Genomic DNA, 24,206 nt, shown 5'->3' on the forward strand with positions numbered 1-24,206 from the left:
ACTCCAGCCGACTCTTGGCATTGCGCATGGTAATGTTAGGCATATGTGCGGTTGATGGAAGCCCATTTCATAAAGTCCCCAACGAACAGTTCTTGTGCTGTCGTTACTTCCAGTGGCAGTTTGGAACTCGGTAGTGAGTATTGCAACCGACGACAGACTATTTTTACACGCTTCAGCACTGTGGCGGTCTCGTTCTGTGAGCTTGTGTAGGCTACCACTTCAGCACTGTGGTGGTCCCGTTCTGTGAGCTTGTGTAGGCTACCACTTCAGCACTGTGGTGGTCCCGTTCTGTGAGCTTGTGTAGGCTACCACTTCAGCACTGTGGTGGTCCCGTTCTGTGAGCTTGTGTAGGCTACCACTTCAGCACTGTGGTGGTCCCGTTCTGTGAGCTTGTGTAGCCTACCACTTCAGCACTGTGGCGGTCTCGTTCTGTGAGCTTGTGTGGCCTACTACTTCGCTGCTGACTTGTTGTTGCTCCTAGACATTTCCATGTCACAATAACAGCATTTACAGTTAACTGGGGCAGCTCTAGCAGAGCGGAAATTTGACAAATTGACTAGTTGTAAAGGTGGCATCCTATGACGGTGCCACGTTGAAAGTCACTGAGCTCTTTGGTAAGGCCATTCCACTGCCAATGTTTGTCTATGGAGATTGCATGGCTGTGAGCTCGATTTTATACGGGGTGTCCACGTACCTTTGTGTATATACAGTGTATCTCGATGTAGGTTCACCGATGTGTATTGTGTCCACAGAGCTCGCCTGGAAATGAGACCCCAGGTTTCAGTGTTGACTCTCTGTTTGTCACATTCTGACCTTAGTTCTTTTGTTATGTCCTTGTTTTAGTATGGTCAGGGCGTGAGTTGGGTGGGTTGTCTATGTTTGTTTTTCTATGAGTTGGTATTTCTGTGTTTGGCCTGGTATGGTTCTCAATCAGAGGCAGCTATCAATCGTTGTCCCAGATTGAGAACCATACTTAGGTATCCTGTTTTCACCCTCCTTTTCCATTTCAGTGTTTGCACCATTCGGGACTGTTTCGATTTTCATTTTGATTCTCTTGTTCTTTTTGTATTTTGTATTAATTTCTCATTAAAATACATTATGGATACGTACCACGCTGCGCATTGGTCCGATCTCTCCTACTCCTCCTCAGAAGAGGAAGAGGAAATCAGTTACACTGTTAAAACAAGTTTAAATAAAAATAATGAATACAAAAATCAGGCAAGGATGCCAGGGCCCTGGAACATAGGCTGACGTTCAGACTGAAATATGAGATATGACAGGAGTAAACCCACAAGAACAATGAGTTCACATCAAACTCAATCTAGTCAGTGAGTCTACGTTACAGACTGAGATGTTGGTTCTGCTCTAGAAAGCAAACTGCCCTCCTTTTCAGTTCTCTCCTCCCTCTCTTGTTTTCTCGTTCTATCATCCCCCTTTCGTTCTCTCTCCCTCTTGTTCTCTCTCTCTCTCTCTCTCTCTCTCTCTCCCTCCCCATCTTATTGTACAGTTAGGCTACATACATTAATTGGCCTCTTAATACATATGAATTGCAGGGTCAAATCTGGACATAGGACACGTGTTGGGACTGTGTGTTATAGATTTGTTATAATAGTCTGAGCAGATTTGGACCTGACCTCAGTAACTAATCATATCTGTAACTTTTGCTACTGGCTACCTCTGTTTTTTAATTTTCTTTTTATTTCACCTTTATTTAACCAGGTAGGCTAGTTGAGAACACCTTTATTTAACCAGGTAGGCTAGTTGAGAACACCTTTATTTAACCAGGTAGGCTAGTTGAGAACACCTTTATTTAACCAGGTAGGCTAGTTGAGAACACCTTTATTTAACCAGGTAGGCTAGTTGAGAACACCTTTATTTAACCAGGTAGGCTAGTTGAGAACACCTTTATTTAACCAGGTAGGCTAGTTGAGAACACCTTTATTTAACCAGGTAGGCTAGTTGAGAACACCTTTATTTAACCAGGTAGGCTAGTTGAGAACACCTTTATTTAACCAGGTAGGCTAGTTGAGAACAAGTTTTCATTTACAACTGGGACCTGGCCAAGATAAAGAAAAGCAGCGCGACACAAACAACAACACACAGTTACACATGGAGTAAACAATAAACAAGCCAATAACATAGTAGAAAAAAAGAAAGTTGCTGCATCGTGGGTAAATAAAACCACAGGAGTTTGTGTTGTTGTGTTTGGTTGTTGTTACCAGATGCATTGTGGGTTGCAGACTTTGTAAACTGAAATCTGTAACATATCAGACTATGTTTTTATACATATATTTTTAACATTTTAGTTTCTATCGTGTTCACGCTACACGTTCTCCAAGGGCACCCCCCCCCCCCCCGGCTCAACTCAAAAAGTGGCGCACAGAATGCAAAAATATTCTTAGAGATATTTAACCTCCACACATTAACAAGTCCAATAGCTCAAATGAAAGATAAACACCTTGTTCATCTACCCAGCGAGTCAGATTTCTAAAATGTTTTACGGCGAACACATAGCACATATGTATGTCAAACCACTACAAAGACACAGACGATATGCAGCCATTTTGTCGAACAAAAGATGCAATCACAAACGCAGGATTAAAAGAAAAATAATTCACTAACCTTTTGAAAATCTTCATCAGATGACAGTAATAGGACATGTTACACAGTACATTTATGTTTTTTTTCAATAATATGCAATTTATATCCATAAATCTCCGTTTACATTGACGCCATGTTCAGAAAATGCAAAAAAATGTCCGGAGAAGTTATAGATAGCTCCGCCAGATAACGTCAGATAACAGCAATACACATCATAAACTTTGACTAAATATACATGTTCTACAGATAGTTAGAAAGATACACTGCTTCTTAATGCAACCGCTGTGTCACATTTATTTTTAACGTTACAGAAATTGTTCACTGGGCAATAATCTGAGACGTTAGAGTCAACAGAAACACAAAATTACAACATAAATATTCCCTTACCTTTGATGGTCTTCGATCAGAATGTAGTGGAAGGAGTCATACTTACCCAATACATCGTTTGGTTTCAAGTCGTGTGTCTTTGTATTAGCATATGCTACAAGTTCCAGCTGAAATGCATCCAAAATGACTTCTGGTCCCGAACAGTTGCGCATCAAAACTTCAAAATTACATATTATATGTCGACTAAACTGGTCAAACTAAGTGCAGAATCAAGCTTTAGGATGTAATTAACGTACAAAACAATTCTCAATTCGACCGGACAAACTGACTTCTTCTCATGCAAGTTGGAACAAAGGGAGCTCTGTGCCCAACGTGCGCCCGAAAGCGCATGTATTTTCTCGCCACACTCACTATTTTGCCTGCCAAAGGGTCAAAGCTCGCAGGATTTGCACAATTAAACGCTCTACTGATAGATGACATCTCGCGGAAGACATAGAAACTGTTCCCAGATCCATAACTGGTTGGGAAGGGTGGGGGTGATGACGTCAAAGTTGCCCCAACTTTCTGGATGCCAAAACTAGTTTTGGAGATTGGCTGCCCTGTGTGTTCTGCTATACTTACAGACATAATAAATGGTTTTAGAAGCTTTAGAGTGTTTTCTATTCAATAATTATTATTATATGCATATATTATCAATTTTGGACAGATTTTTTTTCAGTTTACTATGGGCACGCAATTCATCCAAAGGGGGCAGTATTGTCCCGAGCCTTAACAGGCCTGTTAACTTTTTTAAACTTAAAAAAAAACGTTTTTTTGTTAACTGTTAACTTTGTCCTGCATTGTTGGAGTTCAGAGCTCAAGAATTTCACTGCATTCTGTAGTTATATATGCAACCCTGTACATTAAATGCTCTAATCTTTGCTATGTCGTTATCATGTAATTTGGGAGTTCTGGTATGAAGGAATTCTAGCTGATGCTGAAGGATGCACTTTACATAAGTCAGAATATCGCCTGAGGATCCACATCACACTACATGATCAGCACATTGAGTGCCAGAAGGAGCCTGGCTGGTAAACAGTAAAACTAAACAAATTATGAGCCTAATTGTTTGTTTGTTGCTTTTATGGATTTTGTCTTGTTGCTTTTTGTTCTATGTTGCTCTGTGCATGCTACGTCTTGCTTATCCTATGTTGCTCTGCGTGTGCTCACTGCTCAATGATTGTCTGTATTGTTATTGTAATTGTTTTTAATAACCTGCCTAGGGACTGTGGTTGAAAATTAGCCGGCTGGCTAAAACCGACACTTTTACTGAAACGTTGATTAACGTTGTGCACTGTCCCTGTAAAAATAAAAATAAACTAAAATTGAGCGTTTCAGGTGTAATTGATCATATCATGAAAACAGTTACAATAGTATGTAGGCTACATCCACATGCGAAGGAGACTCTCTCCCTCTCTCGCTGTCCCTCCCTCTGTCTCATGCACCCATACACACTGACGACCCAGTTACTGGCCCATACACACTGACGACCCAGTTACTGGCCTGTACGTCATTACTTCCCATCAGTCAGCTCTCTGTCTGACCATGAGCGTGACCGTGGAAGGCAGTGCTCTGTCTCTGTTCAGGCCCATGTCCTGCATTGGCCCACCTCTGCTCTGTCTGTCTGGCTGCTTTCCCTGGAGGCCTGGAAGAAGTAAAACAGCCCGTCTTGCTGCGGCCCAACCCCAGCCTGCTCCGAGGCCCTGCTGCAGCCCAACCCCAGCCTGCTCCGAGGCCCTGCTGCAGCCCAACCCCAGCCTGCTCCGAGCCCCTGCTGCAGCCCAACCCCAGCCTGCTCCATGTCCCTGCTGCAGCCCCTACCCCAGCCTGCTCCGAGGCCCTGCTGCAGCCCAACCCCAGCCTGCTCCGAGCCCCTGCTGCAGCCCAACCCCAGCCTGCTCCGAGCCCCTGCTGCAGCCCAACCCCAGCCTGCTCCATGTCCCTGCTGCAGCCCAACCCCAGCCTGCTCCTGGCCCCTGCTGCAGCCCAACCCCAGCCTGCTCCGAGGCCCTGCTGCAGCCCAACCCCAGCCTGCTCCGAGGCCCTGCTGCAGCCCAACCCCAGCCTGCTCCGAGGCCCTGCTGCAGCCCAACCCCAGCCTGCTCCGAGGCCCTGCTGCAGCCCAACCCCAGCCTGCTCCGAGGCCCTGCTGCAGCCCAACCCCAGCCTGCTCCGAGGCCCTGCTGCAGCCCAACCCCAGCCTGCTCCTAGGCCCTGCTGCAGCCCAACCCCAGCCTGCTCCGAGCCCCTGCTGCAGCCGAACCCCAGCCTGCTCCGAGGCCCTGCTGCAGCCCAACCCCAGCCTGCTCCTAGGCCCTGCTGCAGCCCAACCCCAGCCTGCTCCTAGGCCCTGCTGCAGCCCAACCCCAGCCTGCTCCGAGGCCCTGCTGCAGCCCAACCCCAGCCTGCTCCGAGGCCCTGCTGCAGCCCAACCCCAGCCTGCTCCTAGGCCCTGCTGCAGCCCAACCCCAGCCTGCTCCGAGGCCCTGCTGCAGCCCAACCCCAGCCTGCTCCGAGGCCCTGCTGCAGCCCAACCCCAGCCTGCTCCGAGCCCCTGCTGCAGCCCAACCCTAGCCTGCTCCGAGGCCCTGCTGCAGCCCAACCCCAGCCTGCTCCGAGTCCCTGCTGCAGCCCAACCCCAGCCTGCTCCGAGGCCCTGCTTTGCTTTTGAATAAGTTTGAATAAGGCTAACTACTTACAATGTAGTTACAATGGCTAATTAGATTAGAGAGCATGGTGCGAGCAAGTAGTCTGATCATGACAGTGGCAGGCAGGCAGTACAGTGCTGTCTCTCTCCAGGCCTATGGCCACTTCTGCCTGCCCGCCTGCCTGCCTGCATGCCTGCATGCCTGCCTACCCTAGGGGCCAGAGGAAGTAGAGCAGCCCAGCCTGCTCTGAGTCCCTGCTCTGCTGTGCTTCTTCTAACAACCATGTCAGAATAAGATTTTCTCTTACAATGTAGTTACAATGGTGTCCTGTTAGATCATGGTGTCCTGTTAGATCATGGTGTCCTGTTAGTTCCTGGTGTTCTGTTAGATCCTGGTGTCCTGTTAGATCCTGGTGTCCTGTTAGATCCTGGTGTCCTGTTAGATCCTGGTGTCCTGTTAGATCCTGGTGTCCTGTTAGATCCTGGTGTCCTGTTAGATCCTGGTGTCCTGTTAGATCCTGGTGTCCTGTAAGATCCTGGTGTCCTGTTAGATCATGGTGTCCTGTTAGATCCTGGTGTCCTGTTAGATCCTGGTGTCCTGTTAGATCCTGGTGTCCTGTTAGATCCTGGTGTCCTGTTAGATCCTGGTGTCCTGTTAGATCCTGGTGTCCTGTTAGATCCTGGTGTCCTGTAAGATCCTGGTGTCCTGTTAGATCATGGTGTCCTGTTAGATCCTGGTGTCCTGTTAGATCCTGGTGTCCTGTTAGATCCTGGTGTCCTGTTAGATCCTGGTGTCCTGTTAGATCCTGGTGTTCTGTTAGATCCTGGTGTCCTGTTAGATCCTGGTGTCCTGTAAGATCCTGGTGTCCTGTTAGATCATGGTGTCCTGTTAGATCCTGGTGTCCTGTTAGATCCTGGTGTCCTGTTAGATCCTGGTGTCCTGTTAGATCCTGGTGTCCTGTTATATCATGGTGTCCTGTTAGTTCCTGGTGTCCTGTTAGATCCTGGTGTCCTGTTAGTTCCTGGTGTCCTGTTAGATCCTGGTGTCCTGTTATATCATGGTGTCCTGTTAGTTCCTGGTGTCCTGTTAGATCCTGGTGTCCTGTTAGTTCCTGGTGTCCTGTTAGATCCTGGTGTCCTGTTAGATCCTGGTGTCCTGTTAGATCCTGGTGTCCTGTTATATCATGGTGTCCTGTTAGTTCCTGGTGTCCTGTTAGATCCTGGTGTCCTGTTAGTTCCTGGTGTCCTGTTAGATCATGGTGTCCTGTTAGATCCTGGTGTCCTATTAGATCAATGGTGTCCTGTTAGATCCTGCTGTTCTGTTAGATCCTGGTGTCCTGTTATATCATGGTGTCCTGTTATATCATGGTGTCCTGTTAGATCCTGGTGTCCTGTTAGATCCTGGTGTCCTGTTATATCATGGTGTCCTGTTAGATCCTGGTGTCCTGTTATATCATGGTGTCCTGTTAGTTCCTGGTGTCCTGTTATATCATGGTGTCCTGTTAGATCCTGGTGTCCTGTTAGTTCCTGGTGTCCTGTTAGATCCTGGTGTCCTGTTAGATCCTGGTGTCCTGTTAGTTCCTGGTGTCCTGTTAGATCCTGGTGTCCTGTTAGATCATGGTGTCCTGTTAGATCCTGCTGTTCTGTTAGATCCTGGTGTTCTGTTAGATCCTGGTGTTCTGTTAGATCCTGGTGTCCTGTTAGTTCCTGGTGTCCTGTTAGATCCTGGTGTCCTGTTAGATCCTGGTGTTCTGTTAGATCCTGGTGTCCTGTTAGATCCTGGTGTCCTGTTAGATCCTGCTGTTCTGTTAGATCATGGTGTCCTGTTAGATCCTGGTGTCCTGTTAGATCCTGGTGTCCTGTTAGACCCTGGTGTCCTGTTAGTTCCTGGTGTCCTGTTAGATCATGGTGTCCTGTTAGATCCTGGTGTCCTGTTAGATCCTGGTGTTCTGTTAGATCCTGGTGTCCTGTTAGATCATGGTGTCCTGTTAGATCCTGGTGTCCTGTTAGATCATGGTGTCCTGTTAGATCATGGTGTCCTGTTAGATCCTGGTGTCCTGTTAGATCATGGTGTCCTGTTAGATCATGGTGTCCTGTTAAATTGGTGTCCTGTTAGATCCTGGTGTTCTGTTAGATCATGGTGTCCTGTTAGATCAATGGTGTCCTGTTAGATCCTGGTGTCCTGTTAGATCATGGTGTCCTGTTAGATCCTGCTGTTCTGTTAGATCCTGGTGTCCTGTTAGATCCTGGTGTCAATTAGATCCTGGTGTCCTGTTAGATCCTGGTGTCCTGTTAGATCATGGTGTCCTGTTATATCATGGTGTCCTGTTAGATCATGGTGTCCTGTTAGATCATGGTGTCCTGTTATATCATGGTGTCCTTAATATCCTGGTGTCCTGTTAGATCATGGTGTCCTGTTATATCCTGGTGTCCTGTTATATCCTGGTGTCCTGTTATATCCTGGTGTCCTGTTAGATCATGGTGTCCTGTTAGTTCCTGGTGTCCTGTTAGATCCTGGTGTCCTGTTAGATCCTGGTGTCCTGTTAGATCATGGTGTCCTGTTAGATCATGGTGTCCTGTTAGATCCTGATCAGATGGGTGTCCTGTTAGATCAATGGTGTCCTGTTAGATCCTGATGTCCTGTTAATCCTGGTGTCCTGTTAGATCCTGGTGTCCTGTTAGATCCAATGGTGTCCTGTTAGATCCTGGTGTCCTGTTAGATCATGGTGTCCTGTTATATCATGGTGTCCTGTTAGATCCTGGTGTCCTGTTATATCCTGGTGTCCTGTTAGATCAATGGTGTCCTGTTATATCATGGTGTCCTGTTAGATCATGGTGTCCTGTTAGTTCCTGGTGTCCTGTTAGATCCTGGTGTCCTGTTAGATCCTGGTGTCCTGTTAGATCCTGGTGTCCTGTTAGATCCTGTGTCCTGTTAGATCATGGTGTCCTGTTAGTTCCTGGTGTCCTGTTAGATCCTGGTGTCCTGTTAGATCCTGGTGTCCTGTTAGATCCTGTTGTTATATCCTGGTGTCCTGTTAGATCCTGGTGTCTCTGTTAGATCCTGGTGTCCTGTTAGATCATGGTGTCCTGTTAGATCCTGGTGTTCTGTTAGATCCTGGTGTCCTGTTAGATCATGGTGTCCTGTTAGATCCTGCTGTCAATGTTAGATCTGGTGTCCTGTTAGATCAATGGTGTCCTGTTAGATCCTGGTTCTGTTACATCCTGGTGTTCTGTTAGATCCTGGTGTCCTGTTAGATCCTGTGTTCTGTTACATCCTGGTGTTCTGTTAGATCCTGGTGTCCTGTTAGATCCTGGTGTTCTAGATCCTGGTGTCCTGTTAGATCAATGGTGATCCTGGTGTCCTGTTAGATCATGGTGTCCTGTTAGTTCCTGGTGTCCTGTTAGTTCCTGGTGTCCTGTTAGTTCCTGGTGTCCTGTTAGATCATGGTGTCCTGTTAGATCCTGGTGTCCTGTTAGATCATGGTGTCCTGTTAGATCCTGGTGTCCTGTTAGATCAATGGTGTCCTGTTAGATCCTGGTGTCCTGTTAGATCATGGTGTCCTGTTAGATCCTGGTGTCCTGTTAGATCAATGGTGTCCTGTTAGATCCTGGTGTCCTGTTAGATCCTGGTGTCCTGTTAGATCATGGTGTCCTGTTAGATCCTGGTGTCCTGTTAGATCCTGGTGTCCTGTTAGATCCTGGTGTCCTGTTAGATCCTGGTGCTCTGTTAGATCATGGTGTCCTGTTAGATCATGGTGTCCTGTTAGATCATGGTGTCCTGTTAGATCCTGGTGTCCTGTTAGATCATGGTGTCCTGTTAGATCAGGGTGTCCTGTTAGATCATATGGGTGTCCTGTTAGATCCTGGTGTCCTGTTAGATCCTGGTATCCTGTTAGATCCTGGTGTCCTGTTAGATCATGGTGTCCTGTTAGATCAGGTGTCCTGTTAATGTGGATCCTGGTATCCTGTTAGATCCTGGTGTCCTGTTAGATCATGGTGTCCTGTTATATCATGGTGTCCTGTTAGATCATGGTGTCCTGTTAGTTCCTGGTGTCCTGTTATATCATGGTGTCCTGTTAGATCCTGGTGTCCTGTTAGATCATGGTGTCCTGTTAGATCATGGTGTCCTGTTAGATCCTGGTGTCCTGTGTCCTGGTATCCTGTTAGATCCTGGTGTCCTGTTAGATCATGGTGTCCTGTTATATCATGGTGTCCTGTTAGTTCCTGGTGTCAGATCCTGGTGTCTGTTAGATCCTGGTGTCCTGTTAGATCCTGGTGTCCTGTTAGTTCCTGGTGTCCTGTTAGATCCTGGTGTCCTGTTAGTTCCTGGTGTCCTGTTAGTTCCTGGTGTCCTGTTAGATCCTGGTGTCCTGTTAGTACCTGGTGTCCTGTTACCAGGTGTCCTGTTAGATCCTGGTGTCCTGTTAGATCCTGGTGTCCTGTTAGATCCTGGTGTCCTGTTAGTTCCTGGTGTCCTGTTAGTTAGTGTCCTGTTAGATCCTGGTGTCCTGTTAGATCCTGGTGTCCTGTTAGATCATGGTGTCCTGTTAGATCCTGGTGTCCTGTTATCAATGGTGTCCTGTTAGATCCTGGTGTCCTGTTAGATCAATGGTGTCCTGTTAGATCATGGTGTTAGATCCTGGTGTCATGTTAGATCATGGTGTCCTGTTAGATCATGGTGTCCTGTTATATCATGGTGTCCTGTTAGATCAATGTCCTGTTAGATCAATGGTGTCCTGTTAGATCAATGGTGTCCTGTTAGTTCCTGGTGTCCTGTTAGATCCTGTGTCCTGATCAGATGTGGTGTCCTGTTAGTTCCTGGTGTCCTGTTAGATCATGGTGTCCTGTTAGTTCCTGGTGTCCTGTTAGTTCCTGTGTCCTGTTAGATCAATGGTGTCCTGTTAGATCCTGGTGTCCTGTTAGATCCTGGTGTCCTGTTAGTTCCTGGTGTCCTTGCACCTCTGCCTGACCAATGTGGAGCAGTATGGGATACAATTGGAATAGTATCATTCATTTTTGTTGGATCTGGATGTTGGAGATTTTCCTTTTAAACTTACAGTGAGGGAGAGGCTATACCAGCTGCAATGTGGAGCTAGATAGCAGGAAGAGTAGACAGATCAATGTGGGCTATATCACATGCTGTTAGATCAAATGAAACAGTATCAGGGGAATTAAATAGATCACAAAAAGGAGCTATATACAGGTGTACCAGTACCAGATCAATGTGGAGCTATATACAGGGAGTACCAGTACCAGATCAATGTGGAGCTATATACAGGGAGTACCAGTACCAGATCAATGTGGAGCTATATACAGGGTGTACCAGTACCAGATCAATGTGGAGCTATATACAGGGAGTACCAGTACCAGATCAATGTGGAGCTATATACAGGGAGTACCAGTACCATATCAATGTGGAGCTATATACAGGAAGTACCAGTACCAGATCAATGTGGAGTAATATACAGGGAGTACCAGATCAATGTGGAGCTATATACAGGGAGTACCAGATCAATGTGGAGCTATATACAGGGAGTACCAGTACCAGATCAATGTGGAGCTATATACAGGAGTACCAGTACCAGATCAATGTGGAGCTATATACAGGGAGTACCAGTACCAGATCAATGTGGAGCTATATACAGGGAGTAACAGATCAATGTGGAGCTATATACAGGGAGTACCAGTACCAGATCAATGTGGAGCTAATATACAGGGAGTACCAGTACCAGATCAATGTGGAGCTATATACAGGGAGTACCAGTACCAGATCAATGTGGAGCTATATACAGGGAGTACCAGATCAATGTGGAGCTATATACAGGGAGTACCAGTACCAGATCAATGTGGAGCTATATACAGGGAGTACCAGTACCAGATCAATGTGGAGCTATATACAGGGAGTACCAGTACCAGATCAATGTGGAGCTATATACAGGGAGTACCAGTACCAGATCAATGTGGAGCTATATACAGGGAGTACCAGATCAATGTGGAGCTATATACAGGGACTACCACTACCAGATCAATGTGGAGTAATATACAGGAAGTACCAGTACCAGATCAATGTGGAGCTATATACAGGAGTACCAGTACCAGATCAATGTGTAGCTATATACAGATATGTAACAGATCAATGTGGAGCTAGTATACAGGGAGTACTAGTACCAGATCAATGGTTCCTGTATACAGGGAGTCCCATACAGATCAATGTGGAGCGCCGTACCGGGTTAGGGTTTGGCCAGTAGGCAGATCATTGTGGAATTTGTTCTTAACTGACTTGGCAAGTTACCATACCAGATCAAATGGAAAGTGATTAGGCATTAGGAGGGATCAATGTAAGAGTAAAAACAGGGAAGTATAGTGCCAGATCATCATGTATCTCTATACATCTGTCTCTGGTCTGAGAGATCAATGTGGAGCTAGCCTAGTGGTTAGAGGGTACCAGTAGCCTAGATTAGAGTGGAGGGGCTATATACCTAGTGGTTAGAGATCAATGTGGCGCTAGCCTATGGTTAGAGGGAGGGGCCAGGTAGCCTAGATTAATGGAGGGGTGGAGGTATAGTACAGGGAGGGGCCTGTAGCCTAGTGGTTAGATGTGGAGGGGCTATAGACTAGTGGTTAGGGTGGATCAATGGCAGGAGCCTATGGTACAGGGAGGGGCCAGGTACCAGGTCAAGTGTGGAGCTAGGTATACTAGTGGTTAGTACCAGGTACCAGATCAATGTGGGGAGCTATATACAGGTAGTCTAGTGGTTACCAGGTACCTCAGTGGAGCTTATAGGGAGTACCAGGTACCTAGTGGTTAATGTGGAGCTACATACTAGTGGTTAGTGGAGGGGCCAGGTACCAGTGGTCAATGTGGAGGGGCTATATACAGGTGGTTAGAGTGGAGGGGCGGCAGGTAGCCAGTGGTCAATGTGGAGCTATATTAGAGTGGAGGGGCGGCAGGTAGCAGATTAATGTGGAGGGGTAGGTATACAGTGGTTAGAGTGGAGGGGCCAGGTAGCAAGTGGTGGAGTGGAGGGGCAGTGGTAGCAATACCAGATCAATGTGGAGCTATATTAGAGGGAGTACCAATACCAGATCAATGTGGAGCTATATACTGGGAGCTACAAGGTAAAAGATCTGTGGAGCTATGAACAGGGAGTTAACCCACTACCAGGTGCTGAATGTGGATGCTATTCAGAGGGGTACCAGATAAATGTGGAAGACTATTTCAGTTGAATGGATTCAGTTGTACAAGTACCAGATCAATGTGGAGCCCTATATCTGGAAGTACCATGTACCAGATCAATGTGGAGCTATATACAGGGGTACCAGTACCAGATCAATGTGGAGCTATATACAGGGAGTAACAGATCAATGTGGAGCTATATACAGGGAGTACCAGTACCAGCTCAATGTGGGCTATATACAGGGGTAACAGCTACTCAATGTGGGTACAAGCTATATACAGTGGGTTACCAGTACCAGATCAATGTCAGTGGGTATATACAGGGGTACCAGTACTGGCTCAATGTGGGTATATACAGGGAGTACCAGTGGGTTATCAATGTGGAGCTATATACAGTGGGTTATACCAGTACCAGATCAATGTGGGTTATATACAGTGGTAACAGATCAATGTGGAGCTATATACAGGGGTACCAGTACCAGATCAATGTGGGTATATACAGGGACTGTGACAGATCAATGTGGAGTATATACAGGCTGTGTACCAGTACCAGATCAATGTGGGCTATATACAGGGAGTACCAGTACCAGATCAATGTGGAGCTATATACTCTGGCTGTGTGACCAGATCAATGTGGGTAGCTATATGACAGGCTGTGTACCAGTACCAGATCAATGTGGAGATAGTGACTCTGGCTATATACCTCTTCCTGGGTTCTGGTAGTACCAGTGACCTGGCAATGTGGACTCTGATATTGGGGTTCTGGTAGTATACAGATCAATGTTCTGGAGCTATAGTGACTCTGGCTGTGTGACTCATATTGCCCTCTCAATGTTCTGGAGCTATATGACTCTGGCTGTGTGACCTGATACCAGATTCCCTGGGTTCTGGAGTATATACTCTGGCTGTGTACTCTGATAATGTGGAGCTATATCCCTGGGTTCTGGTAGTATAGTGACTCAGATCAATGTGGAGCTATATACAGGGTGTGACTCTGACCACTTCCCTGGGTCAATGTGGAGTATATGACTCTGGCTGTGTACTCTGATATACCCTCTTCCCTGTGGAGCTGGTACAGGGATAGTGACTCTGGCTGTGTGACTCTGATATAGGAGTCTTCCCAGGGTTCTGGTAGTGATATGACTCTGGCTGTGTGACCTGTACCAGATCAATGTGGAGCTATATACTCTGGCTGTGTGACTCTGTACCAGATCCCTGTGTTCTGGTAGTGATGTGACTCTGGCTGTATGAAACTGATATAGCCCTCTTCCCTGGGTTCTGGTGTGAAAGTGGCTCTCCCCTGGGTTCTGTGTGCAGCTGGTCTCATATAGCGTCCTCTTCCCTGGTTCGATTCTGGCTGTATCACAATGAGTCCCATAGGGTGGTGGCACTCTGATACTGGGCCCGCTTCCCTTAGGGTTTGGTAGTGATAGGACTCTGGCATGTGTAACTCTGATATTGCCCTCTTAACTGACTTGGCAGTGATAGTGACATAAAGGTTAAATGTGACTCTGATTAGCCATTTCCCTGGGTTCTGGATAGTGATAAGTGACTCTGGCTGTGTGACTCTGATAGCCCTCTTCCCTGGGTTCTGGTAGTATAGTGACTTCCATGGCATTTATCTCTATACATCTGTCCCTGGGTTCTGAGTAGGATAAACTCTGGCTGTGTGACTCTGATATAGCCTATTGGTTAGAGTGGGTTCTGGCAGGTAGTGACTCTGGCTGTGTGACTATATTGGAGGGTTCTGGCAGGTAGTGACTCTGGTGGTTATAGTGGAGGGGCCCTGGGTTCTGGTAGCCTAGTGGTTGGACTGTGGAGGGGCGGCTGGTATATGCCCTCTTCCCTGGTTCTGGCAGTGATAGTGACTCTGGCTGTGTGAGGTAGCCTATCCCTGGGTGGTTAGAGTGTGTGACTCTGATATTGCCCTCTTCCCTGGGTTCTGGCAGGTGATAGTGACTCTGAGTGTGTGACTCTGATATTGCCCTCTTCCCTGGGTTCTGGTGGATAGTGACTCTGGCTGTGTGACTCTGATATGGTTTCCCTGGGTTCTGGCAGTGATAGTGACTCTGGCTGTGTGACTCTGATATTGCCCTCTTCCCTGGTTCTGGTAGTGATAGTGACTCTGGCTGTGTGACTCTGATATTGCCCTCTTCCCTGGGTTCTGGTAGTGATAGTGACTCTGGCTGTGTGACTCTGATATTGCCCTCTTCCCTGGGTTCTGGTAGTGATAGTGACTCTGGCTGTGTGACTCTGATATAGCCCTGGAGGGGTTCTGGTAGTAGATAGTGGTCTGAGCTGGAGTGACTCTGATATAGCCCTCTTCCCTGGGTTCTGGTAGTGATAGTGACTCTGGCTGTGTGACTCTGATATGGCCCTTTCCCTGGGTTCTGGTAGTGATAGTGACTCTGGCTGGTGACTCTAGAGTGGAGGGCTCTGGCTGTGTGACTTAGCCTAGTGGTTAGGTAGTGATAGTGACTCTGGCTGTGTGACTCTGAGTGGCCCTTTCCCTGGGTTCTGGTAGTGATAGTGACTCTGGCTGCTCTGATATTGGTGACTGTATAGCCCTCTTCCCTGCTCTGGCTGTGGTTTCCCTGGGTTCTGGTAGGATAGCTCTGGCTGGTGACTCTGATATTGCCCTCTTCCCTGGGTTCTGGTAGTGATAGTGACTCTAGGCTGTGTGACTCTGATATTGCCCTCTTCCCTGGGTTCTGGTAGTGATAGTGACTCTGGCTGTGTGACTCTGATATAGCCCTCTTCCCTGGGTTCTGGTAGTGATAGTGACTCTGGCTGTGTGACTCTGATATTGCCCTCTTCCCTGGGTTCTGGAGGGGCTGGCAGGTAGCCTGGCTGTGTTACTCTGATGGAGCCCTCTTCCCTGGGTTCTGGCAGGGATAGTGACTAGTGGCTGTGTGACTTTGATATTGCCCTCTTCCCTGGGTTCTGGCAGGGATAGTGACTCTGGTGTGTGACTCTTATTGCCCTCTTCCCTGGGTTCTGGTAGTGATAGTGACTCTGGCTGTGTGACTCTGATATTGCCCTCTTCCCTGGGTTCTGGCAGTGATAGTGACTCTGGCTGTGTGACTCTGATATTGCCCTCTTCCCTGGGTTCTGGCAGTGATAGTGACTCTGGCTGTGTGACTCTGATATTGCCCTTTCCCTGGGTTCTGGTAGTGATAGTGACTCTGGCTGTGTGACTCTGATATTGCCCTTTCCCTGGGTTCTGGTAGTGATAGTGACTCTGACTGTGTGACTCTGCTTGAATGGATTCAGGGTTCTGGTAGTGATAGTGACTCTGGCTGTGTGACTCTGATATAGCCCTGTTCCCTGGGTTCTGGTAGTGATAGTGACTCTGGCTGTGTGACTCTCATGTATTGCCCTCTTCCCTGGGTTCTGGTAGTGATAGTGACTCTGGCTGGCTAGCCCTCTTCCCTGGGTTCTGGGTGATAGTGACTCTGGCTGTGTGACTCTGATATTGCCCTCTTCCCTGGGTTCTGGTAGTGATAGTGACTCTGGCTGTGTGACTCTGATATTGGCTCTTCCCTGGGTTCTGGTAGTGATAGTGACTCTGGCTGTGTGACTCTATATAGCCCTCTTCCCTGGGTTCTGGTAGTGATAGTGACTCTGGCTGTGTGACTCTGATATTGCCCTCTTCCCTGGGTTCTGGCAGTGATAGTGACTCTGGCTGTGTGACTCTGATATTGCCCTCTTCCCTGGGTTCTGGTATTGATAGTGACTCTGGCTGTGTGACTCTGATATTGCCCTCTTCCCTGGGTTCTGGTAGTGATAGTGACTCTGGCTGTGTGACTCTGATATTGCCCTCTTCCCTGGGTTCTGGTAGTGATAGTGACTCTGGCTGTGTGACTCTGATATTGCCCTCTTCCCTGGGTTCTGGTAGTGATAGTGACTCTGGCTGTGTGACTCTGATATTGCCCTCTTCCCTGGGTTCTGGTAGTGATAGTGACTCTGGCTGTGTGACTCTGATATTGCCCTCTTCCCTGGGTTCTGGTAGTGATAGTGACTCTGGCTGTGTGACTCTGATATAGCCCTCTTCCCTGGGTTCTGGTAGTGATAGTGACTCTGGCTGTGTGACTCTGATATAGCCCTCTTCCCTGGGTTCTGGTAGTGATAGTGACTCTGGCTGTGTGACTCTGATATTGCCCTCTTCCCTGGGTTCTGGTAGTGATAGTGACTCTGGCTGTGTGACTCTCATATAGCCCTCTTCCCTGGGTTCTGGTAGTGATAGTGACTCTGGCTGTGTGACTCTGATATTGCCCTCTTCCCTGGGTTCTGGTAGTGATAGTGACTCTGGCTGTGTGACTCTGATATAGCCCTCTTCCCTGGGTTCTGGTAGTGATAGTGACTCTGGCTGTGTGACTCTGATATTGCCCTCTTCCCTGGGTTCTGGCAGTGATAGTGACTCTGGCTGTGTGACTCTGATATTGCCCTCTTCCCTGGGTTCTGGTATTGATAGTGACTCTGGCTGTGTGACTCTGATATTGCCCTCTTCCCTGGGTTCTGGTAGTGATAGTGACTCTGGCTGTGTGACTCTGATATAGCCCTCTTCCCTGGGTTCTGGTAGTGATAGTGACTCTGGCTGTGTGACTCTGATATTGCCCTCTTCCCTGGGTTCTGGTAGTGATAGTGACTCTGGCTGTGTGACTCTGATATTGCCCTCTTCCCTGGGTTCTGGTAGTGATAGTGACTCTGGCTGTGTGACTCTGATATTGCCCTCTTCCCTGGGTTCTGGTAGTGATAGTGACTCTGGCTGTGTGACTCTGATATAGCCCTCTTCCCTGGGTTCTGGTAGTGATAGTGACTCTGGCTGTGTGACTCTGATATTGCCCTCTTCCCTGGGTTCTGGTAGTGATAGTGACTCTGGCTGTGTGACTCTGATATTGCCCTCTTCCCTGGGTTCTGGTAGTGATAGTGACTCTGGCTGTGTGACTCTGATATAGCCCTCTTCCCTGGGTTCTGGTAGTGATAGTGACTCTGGCTGTGTGACTCTGATATTGCCCTCTTCCCTGGGTTCTGGTAGTGATAGTGACTCTGGCTGTGTGACTCTGATATAGCCCTCTTCCCTGGGTTCTGGCAGTGATAGTGACTCTGGCTGTGCCTCTCGCCCTCTCCCTGTATACTCTTTTCAATACATGCAAAGTAAGTCTTCCCAATCTATCTCAATCTGTGGCTCTGGTATGGAAAGCCATTTTCCCTGGTTGTGATAGTGATGGTGGCTCTGATAAAGTGATAGTGGCTCTGTGGATATGGCCCTCTCCCTGTTTAGATTGTCTGACGACAGAGAGATCAATAATAGCCATTGCCTGGGGAAGGACATTGGTTTATGGCCACTGCTGATGAGCTGAGATTGGATTGTTGTCAGGACACACACACACACAAACACACACACACACACACACACACACACACACATTTCCACACATTTCCGTGTCCTTATCGGTTTACCAGAACTAGGCCACAGCATGTCTAGAGTTAGCTGTTGGTCCTCATTCTGCAGGCCCTACTGAGCATGCTCTATAGCTCCTCACTGCTGATGAGGGCTGGGCACTAGGTAGCACAACTTAGGCAGCAGCAAGCAGCCAGCATCCCCACTTTTACCTCGCTACAACGAAGGACTCTCTCTCACACACACACATCAGTGTGAGTTGAGGTGTGAAGCTTTCGTAAAGGCACAGGGATCGTTACTAATACTACTGCACCTTACAGATTCTCATATCCGGTAAGCGACACATGCTGTGGCATGTTTTTACGTGTCTGTGGTGAAAACGATTGTTGATGATTATAATATTGAATTACTTGGTGATGAATGAACCAGATATTGTCTCTTGACAACGTTTCGATTGTTTGAGGTTGATTGTTTCTGTGATCCATGAAAAAATGCCTTAGATCTTGTGATAACCTATTAAGAGAATTAGTCAACTCTCAATATGTTAAGACTATTTTTACGACTTAGATAGTGACCGTGGGAAAGATAGTAGTATAGGAAAAACCCATCTCGATAGTGTCTATGACCGTCTAGAGAAGTGTCTATGACCGTCTCGGTAGTGTCTATGACCGTCTCGGTAGTGTCTATGACCGCCTAGAGAAGTGTCTATGACCGTCTCGGTAGTGTCTATGATCGTCTCGGTAGTGTCTATGACCGTCTCGGTAGTGTCTATGACCGTCTATGTAGTTGTGTCTATGACCGTCTCGGTAGTGTCTATGACCGTCTCGGTAGTGTCTATGACCGTCTCGGTAGTGTCTATGACCGTCTCGGTAGTGTCTATGACCGTCTCGGTAGTGTCTATGACCGTCTATGTAGTTGTTTCTATGACCGTCTCGGTAGTGTCTATGATCGTCTCGGTAGTGTCTATGATCGTCTCGGTAGTGTCTATGACCGTCTATGTAGTTGTTTCTATGACCGTCTTGGTAGTGTCTATGACCGTCTATGTAGTTGTTTCTATGACCGTCTCGGTAGTGTCTATGACCGTCTATGTAGTTGTTTCTATGACCGTCTCGGTAGTGTCTATGGAATGGAGGAGGGGAAGAGGAGTTGCTTATATTTACAACTTAGGGTTGGATTTTCCTTTTACTCTGTCTGCTGTGGAAAGCAGTGTGGTGCAATTTTTTTTTTAGCTGGGTACGAAAAATGATCTGTTTGAAATGAGGTATGTAAGTTATTTTATTATGGTTTGGGGATGCTTGTTTTTTATTTTTTTATTTTTTAACCTTTATTTTACCTTTATTTAACTAGGCAAGTCAGTTAAGAACAAATTCTTATTTTCAATGACGGCCTAGGAACAGTGGGTTAACTGCCTGTTCAGGGGCAGGACGACAGAGAACGATGACCTTGTCAGCTCAGGGATTCGAACTTGAAACATTTCGGTTACTAGTCCATCGCTCTAACCACTAGGCTACCCTGCAGCCCTGTTACTTTAGCTACATGAACTGCTTGCTTGCCCACTATGTTGAATAGAGATGTTACTGTATCCTACTGCTCCCTGTTGGAATACGGTAGGCTATGGCTCTTCATTATGTTTTGATGAGAGGTGCTGTTACCATTTTCTCTTGGTCAGTTTCTATGGAAGGAGGATGTACTGAGGTCTTCATTATGTTTTGGAGAGTGGCGTTGTTACTGCTTTGTCTCTGTGCCTGTCAGTTTCCCTGGCAACATGACTAAATGACTGAGGTGATGATTATTGTGTCCTGTCAAATAACTGTTACATTCCATGAATCTCTGACCACACCACCTGCATAACACGTTCTACCATGAACAGAGACGCTCACAATCATCTCTGTGCTGTCAGCCTGTTGATCTGACAGTGGAGCGTAACTAGTGAGTAAGGTCTGAGTGCCCTTTCCCATCGTGTGCCTCGGAGATGTGTGTGTGTGGCCATTCTTGTCAGAGTGAGTGACGTGTGTGTGTGTGTGTGGTGTCCCCACTAGTCTCTCGCTGACACGGCTGGCAGAGGTCTCGCGCTCGGAGGTAACACGCTAGTCATTACCGTGACATGTTCTGAGTCAGACTGAGTCAGACCTTAGACTTTTCCTAACCTATTCTCTGCCTTTTGTGAATCCAAGGTTACACGTCGTAGTGAGCGTTTTTCCAGATTGCCCACTGGGGCTTAGAGAAAGTCAACAGTCAATTCCTGCCCAAGTCATTTCCTAATGCCTGAGATTGAATTTCCTCAGGGCAACACCGTGTGTCCGAAATTGAACCCTTGTTCCTTATATAGTGCCCATCTTGACCGGAGGCTCTTATTATTCCCGTTCTTAGAAAATAATGAAAAGGTGAAAGAGGTCTCTGATGTTAGTTTCATGTAGATACCTCTTGTGAAGTAAGTGAAGCCTACCTTGGATTGAATGTGTTTTTATTTTATTTTTGTAATTGGAAGGTTGAGATGTGAGTAGGAGGGGGTAGAGGGGCTTTCATAGAGCTGTGAGTAGGAGGGGGGTTGAGGGGTAGGAGGGGGTTAGAGGGCTTTCTTTCATAGAGCTGTGAGTAGGAGGGGGAGCTGTGAGTAGGAGGGGGTCGAGGGGCTTTCATGGAGCTGTGAGTAGGAGGGGTCGAGGGCTTTCAGGGGGCTTTCATGGAGCTTTCATGGAGCTGTGAGTAGGAGGGGGGGCTCGCTGTGAGGGGGGGGTCTTTCATGGAGCTGTGAGTAGGAGGGGGTAGAGGGGCTTTCATAGAAGGGCTGTAGAGGGGCTTTCATGGAGCTGTGAGTAGGAGGGGAGCTGTGAGTAGGAGGGGTAGCGGGGCTCGAGGGCTTTCATGGAGCTGTGAGTAGGAGGGGGTAGAGGGGCTTTCATAGAGCTGTGAGTAGGAGGGGGTAGAGGGGCTTTCATAGAGCTGTGAGTAGGAGGGGGTAGAGGGGCTTTCATGGAGCTGTGAGTAGGAGGAGGTAGAGTGGAGGCGGTTTCATGCTGGAGAGCTTCACTATTGGTGTTGTTTTGACTTACAATTTGTTTTGACTCGGAATTTGTGGCCTGTTAAAATTTGCTGTGGTTCACCTCAGCTGAGCGTCTCTCTCAGAGCCCTCTGTTCTCCTGTTCTCATGCTAAAGAAACACTGCCTGTGTCCCAAATGACACCCTATTCCTGATCAGGTGGACTACTTTTGACCAGGGCTCATAGGGCCAAAAATAGCGCACTCTATAGGGAATAGGGTACTATTTGCGAAGAATGCTTTGTGATGTCACTTGTTTCTTGCCAAAAGCCCCATTGTGTCTGATGAAGAAAATGCTGGGTTCAGTGAATCTTGAATCCTTTCTCTCCCCCCACCCCCACCCCCTGATGTATTCACTACAGCTAGGGCTGGCCATGTGCAGTGGTGTAGATCCTCCTCCCCTCCTCTCTATATTCTGCTTCGTCACTGCACCAGTATCTTTAGTGCTAAAGTTGAAAGTTAAGAAGGGTAGAGTACCTAACCGTCCCAAAGTTAGGTAAGATTTTTGCTTCATCACTACAGCTAGCTACACACATGTATCTTCAGTGCTACCCTCTGAATTCTGTCTCTAAAATTAGGTCAGATTTAACCATAATTCTGTCTCGGAACCTTGGAGAGGAACAGAACCTTTTGGAACCTCAGAGCAGAACACAGAGCCACCCACCAATTAGAATGCCTGCTGTTGCATTAAACAGCTCAGCCTCAGATCCAGGTTATCGATTTTCAATGTCTAATTAGTACAGTGAGTTATTGTGAATCCAGACTGGGGCATCATGTAATTGTAATCAGTGAAGCGTGGGGGTGATCCGTGGACAGACGGGTTGACTCCCAAATGACACCCTGTCCCCCATATGGGCCTTGATCGAAAGTAGGGCACTACATATGGAATAGGGTGCCATTTGGGATGCTGGCAGGGACCAGGGTTCAGCTCAGACCAACTTCCTGTTTGCCCGGGGGACACGTTTTGAAATTTGCATTGAAAAGTAGGGAATAGGCAGCCTGGGGCCACTTTGTTCCAGCTTCCTCGTTGACTGGCTCTTTTTTTATGACCAGGGTTTAGTCTCTCTTTACAACTGAATCCTGACTTTCCACACTTTTAAACAATTCAGGAAAAGTGTGAGGAATTGGGACGCAGACCTAGAAGAATGTCAGTTGTCAAAGAATAATCATAATATATTCACACACAGAAAATATTCTACATGCTTCTGTAAACTTCTGTTTACTATTTACTATCCTCTGCCTCACAGCTTAATCAGACCGACAGCGCCCGCCATTGCATCATTACCTCGTAATATATTCTGCAGTCAACATTTTTTCATTATGTAATTCAACATTCAACATTTGCCTTTTGCTACTAGTTCATACCATTTGATGCATCTGTTGGATAAATCCACACTATGCTGCACCGCCCAGAATGCACTGCAGCTGCCTCTGCAGTGTTCCATTGGAAATGAATAGACTTCTGGTGTACCGAAACGCAATGACGCTGTGGGTCTGATCGAGGGGTAAGACAACGCTGTCAGTGGGCAGTACAGTGTACACACAGTTGGCTGAAAGCATGCAGCAGCCTTCTGCATAGTCAGTGTAGGCATGTCTCTACTGATTTTTTACTTGTCAACAAGGATTTCATCTCCTTGTTGGCCAGACCTTCACAACAAAACACTTGACATGCTCTGATCTGTGAGTGGGCGGGAACCAAAATGTCTGAAAGCAATCCTCATTAGACTAGTTGTACAGGTGGAGATAAAATAGAAAAATAAGCACTTAGAAACTCGTTTTTAGCTTTTACGTAATGGTCAAAGTGCTTGTTGTATTTCTGTGTCTATTTGTCTTCATAGTGGTTGAGATGGTGGGTGTTTCATCTCTGCTGTTAGTGTTTACTTCGCAAGAGGATTTATCTAATCTTCATTTTAATAGTCCATCTGAGGCAGTCTGAATCCCCTAATTTCTCTGAGATGTACTCCTCTAATAATCTTATCATCACAGAAACAGGAATAGCTCTTCTCTCTCTCTCTCTGTTCAGCCCCGCCTCTCTTTCTCTCTCTTTCGCTCTCACTCTCTGTACTCCGCCTCTCTCTCTCTCTCTCCACTCTCTCTTGTCTCTCTTTTCCTGCTCAGCCTCTCTCCCTCCCCCTCTCTTTCTCTGCTGAGCCCACCCCCCTCTCTCTGTTCAGCCTCCCTCTCCAGAAATCATCATGCAGATCAGTCCAGCTAGCAGCTCCACCACTAGACTGCCTTTTAGCTCTCCTCTCCAGGGGCTCTCTGTTAACTATCAAGTTCCTGCTGTGCATCACAGCAAGCATGCCAGGTGACTCACTGTCTCTTATTAAACCTCCCTGTCTCTTATTAAACCTCCCTGTCTCTTATTAAACTTCATTAAACCTCCCTGTCTCTTATTGAACCTCATTAAACCTCCCTGTCTCTTATTGAACCTCATTAAACCTTCCGGTCTCTTATTAAACCTCCCTGTCTCTTATTATACCTCCCTGTCTCTTATTAAACATCATTAAACCTCAGTCTCTTATTAAACCTCCCTGTCTCTTATTATACCTCCCTGTCTCTTATTAAACATCATTAAACCTCACTGTCTCTTATTAAACCTCCCTGTCTCTTATTATACCTCCCTGTCTCTTATTAAACATCATTAAACCTCCCTGTCTCTTATTAAACATCATTAAACCTCCCTGTCTCTTATTAAACATCATTAAACCTCACTGTCTCTTATTAAACCTCCCTGTCTCTTATTATACCTCCCTGTCTCTTATTAAACATCATTAAACCTCACTGTCTCTTATTAAACCTCCCTGCCTCTTATTATACCTCACTGTCTCTTATTAAACCTCCCTGTCTCTTATTATACCTCCCTGTCTCTTATTGAACATCATTAAACCTCACTGTCTCTTATTAAACCTCCCTGCCTCTTATTAAACCTCACTGTCTCTTATTAAACATCATTAAACCTCACTGTCTCT

At 46.9% G+C, this 24,206-nt stretch overlaps 1 protein-coding gene across 1 annotated transcript in view; it reads left to right on the forward strand.

Annotated features, from left to right (window-relative positions):
- Positions 1-24,206, forward strand: part of LOC135508951 (pleckstrin homology domain-containing family A member 5-like) — a 295,193-nt gene that overhangs the window by 76,297 nt on the left and 194,690 nt on the right. The gene's annotated exons all lie outside the window — the stretch shown is intronic.

The sequence above is a fragment of the Oncorhynchus masou genome, chromosome 22 (genome assembly GCF_036934945.1).
Source record: "Oncorhynchus masou masou isolate Uvic2021 chromosome 22, UVic_Omas_1.1, whole genome shotgun sequence".
Lineage (NCBI taxonomy): Eukaryota > Metazoa > Chordata > Actinopteri > Salmoniformes > Salmonidae > Oncorhynchus > Oncorhynchus masou.